Raw genomic sequence first — 15,382 nt, forward strand, 5'->3', positions numbered from 1 at the left:
ACCGCCTGATCTCGGTGCATTCCCACATCAAGTGGAAGAAGGTGGCCTCCACAATGCTGCATCTGGAGCACATTGCCGATGGTAGTTTTCTAAGTTTAAATAATAAGGATGGCGTAAAGTATGCTCTGTATAATAATTTGGTTTGTATGACCCTATCCCTGGAGGAGATGACAGAGGGGACCTGGAGGGGAAGTATGTCCTGCCAGATATCCTCCGTCAGCTCAGGGATATCAGCTTTCCACTTAGTGAGCGTGTTACTGAGTCTGTGCATTGTGGTGTGCAGTAGAGTTTTATAGTATGTGGAGATCAGTTTGTCGTGGGAAGGATCTATTAGTACTTGCTCTAGCGGAGATAATCGGACAGTTATATTACGCAACCCAAACTGGGTGGTTGCTGTGTGGCGTATTTGCAAGTAATGAAAATAGGCTGTGCGTGGCAGCTGGTAGTCCTGGCGAAATTCCTCAAATGACCTAAACATATTATTGGAGAATAAATGCATTATGGTTTTAACCCCTTTTTTCGACCAGTATTCCCCATCTGTCCTACAGGCGAATTCCTGTAGATTTGGGTTCCCCCATAATGGAGTATTTGGAGAGTAGATATGGTGCTCAGTATCTGGCAGCATTTTAGTTAATTTGAGAATTCGTAGAGTCATTTCAAGGATTTTAGTGCTTTCCCTCCCTCTAAGAGATAGACGGTGGACCAGATATTGTAAGGATTCGTACGAAGTGAGTATGGCTGCTTCTAGGGACGTAGCCGCATTGTTGGCTTCAGGGAAGAACCACCAATGGGCATGAACCAGTTGTGCGGCTATATAGTATGTCTGGAGACATGGTAGTGCCAATCCTCCCTCCAACACCGGCAGTTGAAGAGTATTTTTTGCAATTCTCACTGCTCCCCCCATCCAAATGAAGGCGATAAGGATAGAATCAATCTCCTTAAATTTAGTTTTAGTGATATATACTGGTGAATTGCATAGGAGGTATAGGAAACGTGGGAGGAATATCATTTTAAAGATATTTATCCTACCTAATATCGTTAAGGGAAGACTGGTCCATGTCTTCAGTGTGGTCTTCATTCTGTTAATAAGTGGGTCTAGATTATATTTGCTATAGGAGGACAGAGGATGTTGGATCATGACCCCCAGGTATCTGAAAGAGTCAACTATTTGTAACGGGCAAGAGGAAGGGGGTGTAAACACCGCTTCCTGATCTATTTTAAACATGAGGGATTTGTCCCAATTGACTTGAAACCCTGAGAAGAGGCTGAACTGCCGAATAATTTCCAGCAGGGTTGGGAGAGACGATTGGGGGTCCGCCAGGTATATTAACATGTCGTCAGCGTATAGAGATACTTTCTCTTCTAGGCCTCCAATCGTCAGTCCCTTTATTTCCCCACTGGATCTTATCAGTGCCGCCAGAGGTTCTATCGCAATTGCAAATAGCAACGGCGACAGGGGGCAACCCTGCCTAGTACCCCTTTTAATCAGGAATGGATCGGTTATTGATGTATTTATCCGCAGCCTAGCAGTAGGCTGTGAATATAAAAGTTGAACCCACTTGATAAAGGTATTTCCAAACCCAAATTTTGCCAGGACTTCCAGCAGATAAGGCCATTCGACCGAGTCAAATGCCTTGTGCGCATCTAAGGCCAGCACCGCTCTATTCCCTACAACATCATGGGTGGCCTGCAAGTTTGTGAACAGTCTCTGTAAATTTATGGATGTTGATCATTCCTTGAATGAATCCAGTCTGATCCGCCCCAATAATGGTGGTGATAACTGAGTTCAATCTCCGGGCGAGCACCTTGGCTAGAATCTTGACGTCTGAGTTAATGATATTGGTCTATATGACTCACACAATAGGTGGTCTTTATGAGGCTTGGGGATGAGGACAATCAATGCTTCTGACATAGAGGGTGGTAACTGTCCCGTTTTTATAGCAAAATTGTAAACTCTCAGTAAATGGGGTATCAAAAGTTCCTTGAACTGTATATACCATTCTATGGGGAAGCCATCCAGTCCCGGTGTTTTGTTTCTGGCAAAGGACTGTATGGCTTCTCCAATCTCCTCCTCCGTTAGAGGGTCATCAAGGAGTGAGGCCTGTTCTTCTTGGAGCCTTGGTAGCGTGATGCCGGCCAAGTAGTCGTCTAGTTCTACAATAGTATAGTGAGCTTTGGTAGCATATAATAAGGAGTAAAATTTCACAAAAGCATCGACTATTTCCCCACTCTGTTCCACCACTGTACCTATTGTATTCTTAATTCTTGGGATACTGCACGGTTGATAATCAGGCCTAGATAAATACGCTAATAATCGGCTATTTTTGTCTCCAAACTCAAAGATTCGCTGGTTTTGATACAGCAATTTCTTCTGAGTGCGCTCTAAAAGGACTAGATCCAGGTCTCTGGATCTATGTTTCCAGGTATTGTGTGTTGCTGGGGAAGGGGTGGTGGAGTAAGCAGCCTCGGCTGCCCTAAGATCCTTCTCTGCATCCTTTAATTTGGACCGGGATGCCTTACGGGCCTGCCCAATCGCCGCAGCAAAAATGCCACGAGTGGTGGCCTTAAAGGCATCCCAGGTCAATGGGACAGAGACACTCTGACGGTTACGTAACCAATATGCTTTCATTTCCACTGTGCCCTGATCCACCACCATCTGATCTGCTAGCCACAGTGGGCTCAGTCGCCACATGCGGTATGAGGTGGGGGGGCCCAGGGCAAGATCCACCATTAAAGGGGAATGATCAGACACCGCCCTTGGGAGATATCTGGCCTCAGTCACCTTATTCAATAGCTCAGATGAAACCAAACATAGGTCTATTCGGGACAGAGTACCATGCGTTTCAGACTGACATGAGTACTCCCTCCCGTCTGCGTGCTTCCACCTCCAGGTCTCCACCAGATCAAATTGGGCCAGAAAAGAGCACAGGGGTGTGGGGGGCAATGTAGAGCACTTGAACCTGTCTATGGAATTGTCAAGTACCGTGTTGAAGTCCCCTGCTATCAACAGAGGGCCTTCTGCTATTTCTAGGAGGGAGCTCATTACCCGTTCAAAGAACAATTTAGTGAAGGGTGGTGGGACATAGAGGCTTGTGACCGTGTAGGGCTTACCCCATAGTTCAAGTACCACAATAACAAAGCATCCATTAGGGTCAGTTTTAATATGTTTTATGGTGATAGGGGCCGATTTTGCTATAAGGATAGACGTGCCTCTTGCATACGTGGAGTAAGTAGAATGTATTGCATAGGCAATTTTAGCTCTCTTTAAAGCCATTACTCTTGATCCCTGTAGGTGGGTTTCCTGGAGGAGGATCACGTGTGGACTATGTCTTGCCAAATAATCAAACATCAGTGACCTTTTGACCTTGGAGTTAAGCCCCCTAACATTCCATGAAACTATACGGAGCTTAGACATGCATATAAACAATTTATAACTATTCGTGTCCATTTCCCATTGCCCGCCAGAGCCCAGCCCCGGACAAGGTCCAGCGAGCTCTGAGAAATAGACCCAAACATAAGTATCTTTGATATGTTACTCATCAATCTATGAATCTCACTCCTAGATTGCAGAAACTGTAGAACCAAAAAATAATTTTTAAAGTATGCATATACCATTGAACACCAGCGTCTTTTGTAGATAACCATGACGTTGTAGCAAAACCCCTCAAAGTATTCCCCAACAAATTTTCCCCCCTCCCTAACCCTCCCGGCTCTCATCCCCCAACATATGAGAGCTTTGTTCCCATAACCAAACCTATGTGGCAGGAGGGCCATGGCTCAGACCCCTAGCCAACTAATCTCAGGAGACGTGGAAAGGTCCACAGCTCTGGGTCTCCATCCGCATTTGTCCGCACAAAATAAAGAATGTGTGGTGTCTCTTGGCCTGTAAAATCATGGTGATAAAGAATAATAATAAGAATAATAGAAAAAGGAAAAATAAAAGTCAGGGAGGATGATAGGTTGCTGAGTGGCATCCGAGGGTAGCGTGGGAGATGTCTTCTTCTTCAGAGAGGTGCAGGATTTATAGTCCCGTCTCGACTGTGTGTAGTTGGAGATGTATTTTCTGCTTCTGGGGATGCAGGAAAGAAAGTCCCATAACAGCTGCAATGGGGTGTAGTGAAGGCCGCCAGGTGGGCTTCATGTAGAGTGCGGCTCTATCGGGGAGGAGATCTCCTATCCTGGTTCCTGCGATTCGGATGTGCTAAGGTGTCCACCCATTGTGATGCCTCTCTGGGATCCGTAAAGAAATAGGCCTTGCCCTGGTAGATGATGCGCAAATGTGCAGGATATAACATGCCATATGGAAGGTGAAGCTCACGTAACCTGCGTTTAATTGCCAGAAAAGTGGCTCTCTGCTTCTGCGTAGCTACGGAGAAATCTGGGAAAATGGTGATGTTATTGCCATTAAAGGAAACTTTGCCCCTCTCTCTAGCTACTCTGAGAATAGCCTCTCTGTCACGGAAGTGTAGCAGCTTTATAATCATGGCACGTGGTGGGGACCCAGGTGGTAAAGGGCGCATGGGGATTCTGTGTGCCCTTTCTATGGCGAACATTGGCGAAAAGGTGTTTGCCCCGAACTCATTCAGCAGCCATCTTTCCATGAATGTTTCTGGTGTTTTGCCCTCAGCACCCTCTGGGAACCCCAAAAAACGCAAATTGTTCCTTCTTAGGCGGTCTTCCATATCCGTGAGCTTATCTGTAGTATACTCATGGGCCTGCCGCAGTTCCCTCACAGAGCCCTGTAAGGGACGTGTCTCATCCTCCATATCACTAATACGTTGCTCAGCATTAGTCACTCTATGGCGAATATTGTGGACATCCTGTTTCAAAAAGGATAATTCTGTTTTGATGGTGTCCATTTGTGTAGTGAGAGATGCATGGCTGTGCTGGATGGCTGCCATAATCTGGGCCAGTGATGGCTCTGCAGGGCCTGCATCATCCCTGTCTGCTCTGGGGGATTGAGGATCATGTCCCTCCGCAGGGGAGAATAAGAGAGGGTCTTCTGGGCTTAAGGTAGGGGGGGATCTTTGTGACTCACCCTTCCCCTTGAGCTGCTTCCAGGGTGTGGATGTGGAGGCTGCCTGCCGCTGTGTGTCTCCCTCATGCTGATCGGCGCCATTTTGGTGCGGCCTGCATGGCGGTATCGACGGCCCGATTCCCGGGGCCTCCTCCATCGGTGGACCGTATTTGACCATCCCCCGATGGTCTCAGTGCTCTCCGGGTACTGTGGGGGTATATGGGACCCTCGGATGTCGGCCTGGATCACAGGATTTTGGCAGGATATGTGCGGTGTGGACGGAGCTCAGGCTGAGCACGTCCTCACATCCCAGGTGCTGGCCACGCCCCCCGATTGCCCTGTAGTTAACCCTTTCACCACTGATCACCGTATAACTGTTATGGGTGATGTTGGTTAGTTTGTTTATTTTTTATAGTGTCAGGGCACCCGCCGTTTATTACCTTATAAAGGTTTAGCCCCCTAATCGCCCGGCGGTGATATGCGTCGCCCCAGGCAGCATCAGATTAGCACCAGTACCGCTAACACCCACGCACGCAGCATACGCCTCCCTTAGTGGTATAGTATCTGAACGGATCAATATCTGATCCGATCAGATCTATACTAGCGTCCCCAGCAGTTCAGGGTTCCCAAAAACGCAGTGTTAGCGGGATCAGCCCAGATACCTGCTAGCACCTGCGTTTTTCCCCTCCGCCCAGCCCAGCCCAGCCCACCCAAGTGCAGTATCGATCGATAACTGTCACTTACAAAACACTAAACGCATAACTGCAGCGTTCACAGAGTCAGGCCTGATCCCTGCGATCGCTAACAGTTTTTTTGGTAGCATTTTGGTGAACTGGCAAGCACCAGCCCCAAGCAGCTTCAGGTTAGCGCCAGTACCGCTAACACCCACGCACGCACCGTATACCTCCCTTAGTGGTATAGTATCTGAATGGATCAATATCTGATCCGATCAGATCTATACTAGCGTCCCCAGCAGTTTAGGGTTCCCAAAAACGCAGTGTTAGCGGGATCAGCCCAGATACCTGCTAGCACCTGCGTTTTGCCCCTCTGCCCGGCCCAGCCCACCCAAGTGCAGTATCGATCGATCACTGTCACTTACAAAACACTACGCATAACTGCAGCGTTCGCAGAGTCTGGCCTGATCCCTGCGATCGCTAACAGTTTTTTTGGTAGCGTTTTGGTGAACTGGCAAGCACCAGCTGCCTAGTACACCCCGGTCATAGTCAAACCAGCACTGCAGTAACACTTGGTGACGTGGCGAGTCCCATAAGTGCAGTTCAAGCTGGTGAGGTGGCAAGCACAAGTAGTGTCCCGCTGCCACCAAGAAGAAGACAAACAGGCCCGTCGTGCCCATAGTGCACTTCCTGCTGCATTCGCCAATCCTAATTGGGAACCCATCACTTCTGCAGCACCCGTACTTCCCCCATTCACATCCCCAACCAAATGCAGTTGGCTGCATGAGAGGCATTTTTATGTCCTCCCGAGTACCCCTACCCAACGAACCCCCCCAAAAAAGATGTCGTGTCTGCAGCAAGTGCGGATATAGGCGTGACACCCGCTATTATTGTCCCTCCTGACCTGATAATCCTGGTCTTTCCATTGGTGAATGTTTTGAACGCTACCATACACTAGTTTAGTATTAGCGTAGGGTACAGCATTGCACAGACTAGGCACACTTTCACAGGGTCTCCCAAGATGCCATCGCATTTTGAGAGACCCGAACCTGGAACTGGTTACAGTTATAAAAGTTACAGTTACAAAAAAAAGTGTAAAAAAAAAAAAAACACAAAAAAATATATGAAATAAAAAAAAATAGTTGTCGTTTCATTGTTCTCTCTCTCTCTCTATTCTCTCTCTCTATTGTTCTGCTCTTTTTTACTGTATTTTATTCTGCAATGTTTTATTGTTATTATGTTTTATCATGTTTGCTTTTCAGGTATGCAATTTTTTATACTTTACCGTTTACTGTGTTTTATTGTTAACCATTTTTTTGTCTTCGGGTACGCAATTCACGACTTTGAGTGGTTATACCAGAATGATGCCTGCAGGTTTAGGTATCATCTTGGTATCATTCTTTTCAGCCAGCAGTTGGCTTTCATGTAAAAGCAATCCTAGTGGCTAATTAGCCTCTAGACTGCTTTTACAAGCAGTGGGAGGGAATGCCCCCCCCACCGTCTTCCGTGTTTTTCTCTGGCTCTCCTGTCTCAACAGGGACCCTGAGAATGCAGCCGGTGATTCAGCCAGCTGACCATAGAGCTGATCAGAGACCAGAGTGGCTCCAAACATCTCTATGGCCTAAGAAACCGGAAGCTACGAGCATTTCATGACTTAGATTTCGCCGGATGTAAACAGCGCCATTGGGAAAGCATTTTATCACACCGATCTTGGTGTGGTCAGATGCTTGGAGGGCAGAGGAGAGATCTAGGGTCTAATAGACCCCAATTTTTTTCAAAAAAGAGTACCTGTCACTACCTATTGCTATCATAGGGGATATTTACATTCCCTGAGATAACAATAAAAATTATTAAATAAAAAATGAAAGGAACAGTTTAAAAATAAGATAAAAAAGCAAAAAAATAATAAAAAAAAAAAAAAGCACCCCTGCCCCCCCCCCCCCCGCTCTCGCGCAAAGGCAAACGCAAGCGTCGGTTTGGCGTCAAATGTAAACAGCAATTGCACCATGCATGTGAGGTATCACCGCGAAGGTCAGATCGAGGGTAGTCATTTTAGCAGTAGACCTCCTCTGTAAATCTAAAGTGGTAACCTGTAAAGGTTTTTTAAAGGCTTTTAAAAATGTATTTATTTTGTTGCCACTGCACGTTTGTGCGCAATTTTAAAGCATGTCATGTTTGGTATTCATGTACTCGGCCTAAAATCATCTTTTTTATTTCATCAAACATTTGGGCAATATAGTGTGTTTTAGTGCATTAAAATTTTAAAAAGTGCGTTTTTTCCCCAAAAAAATGCATTTGAAATATCGCTGCGCAAATACTGTGTAAAAAAAAAAAATGAAACACCCACCATTTTAATCTGTAGGGCATTTGCTTTAAAAAAATATATAATGTTTGGGGGTTCAAAGTAATTTTCTTGCAAAAAAAATTTTTTTCATGTAAACAAAAAGTGTCAGAAAGGGCTTTGTCTTCAAGTGGTTAGAAGAGTGGGTGGTGTGTGACATAAGCTTCTAAATGTTGTGCATAAAATGCCAGGACACTTTAAAACCCCCCCAAATTACCCCATTTTGGAAAGTAGACACCCCAAGCTATTTGCTGAGAGGCATGTCGAGTCCATGGAATATTTTATATTGGGACACAAGTTGTGGGAAAAAGACACTTTTTTTTTTGCACAAAGTTGTCACTAAATGATATATTGCTCAAACATGCCATGGGAATATGTGAAATTACACCCCAAAATACATTCTGTTGCTTCTCCTGAGTACGGGGATACCACATGTGTGGGACTTTTTGGGAGCCTAGCCGCGCACGGGACCCCGAAAACCAAGCACTGCCTTCAGGCTTTCTAAGGGCGTAAATTTTTGATTTCACTCTTCACTGCCTATCACAGTTTCGGAGGCCATGGAATACCCAGGTGGCACAAAACCCCCCCCAAATGACCCTATTTTGGAAAGTAGACACCCCAAGCTATTTGCTGAGAGGTATAGTGAGTATTTTGCAGACCTCACTTTTTGTCACAAAGTTTTGAAAATTGAAAAAAGAAAAAAAAAAATTTTCTTCATTTTCAAAAACAAATGAGAGCTGCAAAATACTCACCATGCTGCTCAACAAATAGCTTGGGGTGTCTACTTTCCAAAATGGGGTCATTTGGGGGGGTTGTGCCACCTGGGCATTCCATGGCCTCCGAAACTGTGATAGGCAGTGAAGAGTGAAATCAAAAATTTACACCCTTAGAAATCCTGAAGGCGGTGATTGGTTTTCGGGGCCCCGTACGCAGTTAGGCTCCCAAAAAGTCCCACACATGTGGTATCCCCATACTCAGGAGAAGCAGCTAAATGTATTTTGGGGTGCAATTCCACATATGCCCATGGCCTGTGTGAGCAATATATCATTTAGTGACAACTTTGTGCAAAAAAAAAAAAAAATGTGTCACTTTCCCGCAACTTGTGTCAAAATATAAAATATTCCATGGACTCAACATGCCTCTCAGCAAATAGCTTGGGGTGTCTACTTTCCAAAATGGGGTCATTTGGGTGGGGTTTGTGCCATCTGGACATTTTATGGCCTTCAAAACTGTGATAGGTAGTGAGGAGTGAAATCAAAAATTTACGCCCTTAGAAATCCTGAAGGTAGTGATTGGTTTTCGGGGCCCCGTACGCGGCTAGGCTCCCAAAAAGTCCCACACATGTGGTATCCCCGTACTCAGGAGAAGCAGCTGAATGTATTTTGGGGTGCAATTCCACATATGCCCATGGCCTGTGTGAGCAATATATCATTTAGTGACAACTTTGTGCAAAAAAAAAAAAAAATGTGTCACTTTCCCGCAACTTGTGTCAAAATATAAAATATTCCATGGACTCAACATGCCTCTCAGCAAATAGCTTGGGGTGTCTACTTTCCAAAATGGGGTCATTTGGGGGGGGGGGTTGTGCCATCTGGACATTTTATGGCCTTCAAAACTGTGATAGGTAGTGAGGAATGAAATCAAAAATTTACGCCCTTAGAAATCCTGAAGGCGGTGATTGGTTTTCGGGGCCCCGTACGCGGCTAGGCTCCCAAAAAGTCCCACACATGTGGTATCCCCGTACTCAGGAGAAGCAGCTGAATGTATTTTGGGGTGCAATTCCACATATGCCCATGGCCTGTGTGAGCAATATATCATTTAGTGACAACTTTTTGTAATTTTTTTTGTCATTATTCAATCACTTGGGACAAAAAAATTAATATTCAATGGGCTCAACATGCCTCTTAGCAATTTCCTTGAGGTGTCTACTTTCCAAATGGGGTCATTTGGGGGGGTTTGTACTGCCCTGCCATTTTAGCACCTCAAGAAATGACACAGGCAGTCATAAACTAAAAGCTGTGTAAATTCCAGAAAATGTACCCTAGTTTGTAGACACTATAACTTTTGCGCAAACCAATAAATATACGCTTATTGACTTTTTTTGTACCAAAGACATGTGGCCGAATACATTTTGGCCTAAATGTATGACTAAAATTAAGTTTATTGGATTTTTTTTTATAACAAAATGTAGAAAATGTAATTTTTTTTCAAAATTTTCGGTCTTTTTCCGTTTATAGCGCAAAAAAGAAAAAACGCAGAGATCAAATAACATCAAAAGAAAGCTCTATTTGTGGGAAGAAAAGGACGCAAATTTCGTTTGGGTACAGCATTGCATGACCGCGCAAGTAGAAGTTAAAGCAACGCAGTGCCAAATTGTAAAAAGTGCTCTGGTCAGGAAGGGGGTAAATCCTTCCGGGGCTGAAGTGGTTAAATCAACCCCTTTGTGTCCACTTTCTGAACACATAACACAGCACTCAACAGATTGCTTGCCCATTGTTTTTTCTTGCTCATAATCCTCCTCAGACCATAAGCTTACATAGATAGTTACATAGTTAGTAAGGTTGAATAAAGACACCAGTCCATCCAGTTCAACCTGAGTGAGTGTGGGTCTACAACCCTGACCCTTGTCCCTAACCCTGAACATCGCACACTCACATCAATCCCTACCCTCAATCCAAGGTCCCCATTCATATACTAGGGCCAATTTTTTTTTTTTTGGACAGAAGCCAATTAACCTACCAGCATGTCTTTGGAGTGTGGGAGGAAACCGGAGTACCCGGAGGAAACCCACGCAGGCACAGGGAGAACATGCAAACTCCAGGCAGGTAGTGTCGTGGTTGGGATTCGAACCAGCGACCCTTTTTTACTGCTAGGCGAGAGTGCTAACCACTGCACCACTGTGCCGCCACTGTGCCACTGAACTATATTTGTCAAGACCGGTAGCCAGTAGGCAGAGCAGAACTTGCCATCTTTATTTCAGATATTTTGACAAGCTGGAGAAGAACTGGAACTGAAGTGCTCGATCCGTTCCCATCAGTGCTACCTTATCCCACTGTTTTTTGTTTAAGTTAATTTACAATAGGCCAGTGTGCAATACACTTTATAGTAACAAAAATGTTAATTCTTTTTATTTCCAGAATCTATAGTAGTTCCTTATCTTATTGGTCATATTCATTGATATCAAAACACAACATGGTTTAATTGTGCTAGATCCTGCCAGGAGCAGCTGTTATAATCATTTCACCACATAAAGAAGCAATATATAGAATCTTAAAATGCATGCACTCCCTAAGCCCCAATGAAATATACACAGTATACTGAGAAGCTCCCTCTAGTTCCTAAAAAAAAAGTTTAAAAAAAGTTCACATTTTATTGGGCTAATGTCCTACTGGTAATCCATGTAACCAGGAACAGTCCCCAATCACCCCACAGTTCTTTTTCCAGAAGCCGGCAGCACACAGTCCCAACTCTTTTTACAACAACTTGCTAACCAAGCATCAATTTCACTCTGCATTCCAGACTTCATACATCTTCATTTGCTCTATCCATGCCTTGCTTTCAGATCTGATCTTCAGCACTGAAAACTCTACATCTCATCTACAGATCTACATCTCATCTACAGATTCACTTTGGAATAGTTGCACCATGCCTTCTAATAAAATAGAAGCAGGGAAAAAACTTCAAGTTACTATTCAATTTATTAATCAGACAATAGTTGCAGCCACATTGAAATTGTTTACTTAAAGTGGTTGTAAATCCTAACATATACCCAGTGAAGTGACTGGCCTAAGGTGATACACAGAGAGGAAACAAATCCTCCTATATAAGTTGTACCGGTTTTATCTGCAGTATTCTCCCCTCACATCCAATTAAAGTGCTGAATTTTTAAAGCTTGTCTGAGAGTACAGAAAAATGGGGGTAAAGAGCTAAAGTTAAGCTCTGCAGAGCTCAGTGAGGAGAACTGTGAGAGCTGATTGGATGGAAGAGACACACACCCCTCCACGCAGCTCACACAAACAAAGCTGAGGCTGTTAATCAGCTGGAGGTCCTTCCCGTCACACATTATGTTTGCATATAGCATTGCATTACATTGCTATAAGCAAGTATTTTACTGAATGAAACTGATTAATTCAGTCTGTTTTGTTTTGATTAGCTGTGATTGGCCAGAGCTAATCACATGGTACAGATGGGCTGTGATTGGCCCTGTCTGTACCATGTGATCACACTGACCAATCGCATCTATTGTTTACAACTTCATAGAAAGAAAAACCATGCTAATTGATATCATATTTGAGCAGCAACCCTCCTGTGACATATATACAGTGCATAAACATAATAGTAAATAAGGCTGAGCTAATGGCAATTAATTAAATAGTGCTATTGACAATAATAATATTCATAAAAATACTTCCTTATCGTGCGAGAATCAAAATCAATAAATTAGTGAAAAAAATAAAGTATATTTTTATATATAAAATAAAGTTTACTGTTTCCAACTGTCATTTGATCTACTGTGATACATCACGGTGATCACATGGTACCGGCAGTGAGTCGGTACTCGGATTGGTAATAAATCGCACTGCTGCATGGCCCGCGGCCGCGCGATTGCCTCATCCAGACAGGTTGTCATATGACACCCGGTCAGAACCACCGATTGGCCGTCAATTTGCTATTGGCAGGGCGGCAAGGTGTTAAGCACCGTAATAAAACAGTCCCCACTGTTGTTCACTCACTAGGGGCTGGTTCCTATTCACAGTTACCAAAGGGCTACTTTTCTCCAATGTCTAATAATACACCTGAATCCCTGAACCCAACATATTTCTAAGGTGGAACCTTTTTCATCAGGAAGCTGCGCCACCTGGTAGTGACTTTCTTAAGGGACACTTGGACCTTACTGAAGTAGTGTCCTTGGTTGGTTCAAATTCCAAAAAAATTGTCAGAGCTATATAAATTCAGTATAAATCACACAAATAGGAAACGTAAAGGGAATACAAAGATACTGAATTTCAAAAGAGCCAACTTCCCTAAACTACAAACCTTGCTAAAAGGCATAAATTGGGATAAAATATTAGTAACAAAGAACATGGAGGAGAGATGGGTTTGCTTTAAGAGCATATTAAATAAGGGCATTAGCCAATGCATCCCATTGGGTAATAAATTTAAAAGACCGCACAAAAGTCCTGGATGGCTTAACTCCAATGTAAAAATGCATATAAAAGCAAAGGAGAAGGCCTTCAAAAAATACAAGGTTGAGGGATCATCCTCAGCATTCAGACTTTATAAAGAATGCAACAAGAAATGTAAGGGTGCAGTTAGGATGGCTAAGATAGAACATGAAAGACACATAGCGGAGGAGAGCAAAAAAAATCCCAAGAAATTCTTTAAAGCGACCCAAATTTTGAACAATATCTGTATGTATTCTCTTCCTTGCCTAGATGCTGACATGCCGTTTAAAAAAATTTAAATCGCCGTAATTACCTTTTATTTTTCTATTCTTCTTTGCACTTCCTGGTTCTCCTCCCGTGGGAGTAGGCGTGTTTCTAGCCTCTCCCAGTCTCCTGGGAGCTACTCTCAGGCTTCCCAGGATGCTACTGAGCATGTGCGGGAACGAGCGGTGAATGCTGGGAGCACAGCATTCACCACATCCAGGAAATAAATGCTTGTGGGCTTCAAATGCCCACAATGAAGATGGAAACCGCCTGCAGTGAATAATATAAGTTATTCTTTCCGACGAAATCTGACACAGGCGGACATATTACACACAATATGTGAGTATGTAATGCTGAGAAGAAAAGTTTGTTAATGAACTCAAAAAAACAAAAAACGATAGATAGGTGGACCCCCGCTTTAAGTATGTAAACAGTAAAAAAGGAGGACAGACCATATTGGCCCCATAAAGAATGAGGAAGGACATCTGGTTACAAAGGATGGGGAGATGGCGAAGGTATTGAATTTATTCTTCTCCTCAGTCTTCACAAGTGAATCGGGGGGCTTCAGTAACCAAAACTGCAGTGTTTATCCTCATAACACAACACAGGAAGCACCTCCATGGTTAACAGAGGACAGAATTAAAATCAGACTTGAGAAACTTAACATTAATAAATCACCGGGACCAGATGGCTTGCATCCGAGGGTACTTAGGGAACTCATTCAAGTGATTGCCAGACCGTTGTTCCTAATTTTTACAGACAGTCTACTGACTGGAATGGTACCAGCTGATTGGAAAAAAGCCAATGTAGCACCAATATTTAAAAAGGGCCCAAAATACGTCCCTGGGAATTACAGACCAGTTAGCCTAACATCAATAGTATGTAAACTCTTGGAGGGGATGATAAGGGACTATATACAAGATTTCAGTAATGAGAATGGTATCATTAGCAGTAATCAGCATGGATTCATGAAGAATCGTTCTTGCCAAACCAAACTACTAACCTTCTATGAGGAGGTGAGTTGCCATCTAGATAAAGGAAGGCCCGTAGACATGGTGTATCTGGATTTTGCAAAAGCAGTTGACACAGTTCCCCATAAACGTTTACTGTACAAAATAAGGTCCGTTGGCATGGACCATAGGGTGAGTACATGGATTGAAAACTGGCTACAAGGGCGAGTTCAGAGGGTGGTGATAAGTGGGGAGTACTCGGAATTGTCAGGGATGGGTAGTGGGGTTCCCCAGGGTTCTGTGCTGGGACCAATCCTATTTAATTTGTTCATAAACGACCTGGAGGATGGGATAAACAGTTCAATCTCTGTATTTGCAGACGATACTAAGCTAAGCAGGGCAATAACTTCTCCGCAGGATGTGGAAACCTTGCAAAAAGGTCTGAACAAATTAATGGGGTGGGCAACTACATGGCAAATGAGGTTCAATGTAGAAAAATGTAAAATAATGCATTTGGGTGGCAAAAATATGAATGCAATCTATACACTGGGGGGAGAACCTTTGGGAGAATCTAGGGTGGAAAAGGACCTGGGGGTCCTAGTAGATAATAGGCTCAGCAATGGCATGCAATGCCAAGCTGCTGCTAACAAAGCCAACAGAATATTGGCATGCATTAAAAAGGGGATCAACTCCAGAGATAAAACGATAATTCTCCCACTCTACAAGACTCTGGTCCGGCCGCACCTGCTGTCCAGTTCTGGGCACCAGTCCTCAGGAAGGATGTACTGGAAATGGAGCGAGTACAAAGAAGGGCAACAAAGCTAATAAAGGGTCTGGAGGATCTTAGTTATGAGGAAAGGTTGCGAGCACTGAACTTATTCTCTCTGGAGAAGAGACGCTTGAGAGTGGATATGATTTCAATATACAAATACCGTACTGGTGACCCCTACAAAATAAATAAAACTTTTTCG

This window comes from Aquarana catesbeiana, linkage group LG06, assembly GCF_042186555.1.
Source record: "Aquarana catesbeiana isolate 2022-GZ linkage group LG06, ASM4218655v1, whole genome shotgun sequence".
Taxonomy (NCBI): domain Eukaryota; kingdom Metazoa; phylum Chordata; class Amphibia; order Anura; family Ranidae; genus Aquarana; species Aquarana catesbeiana.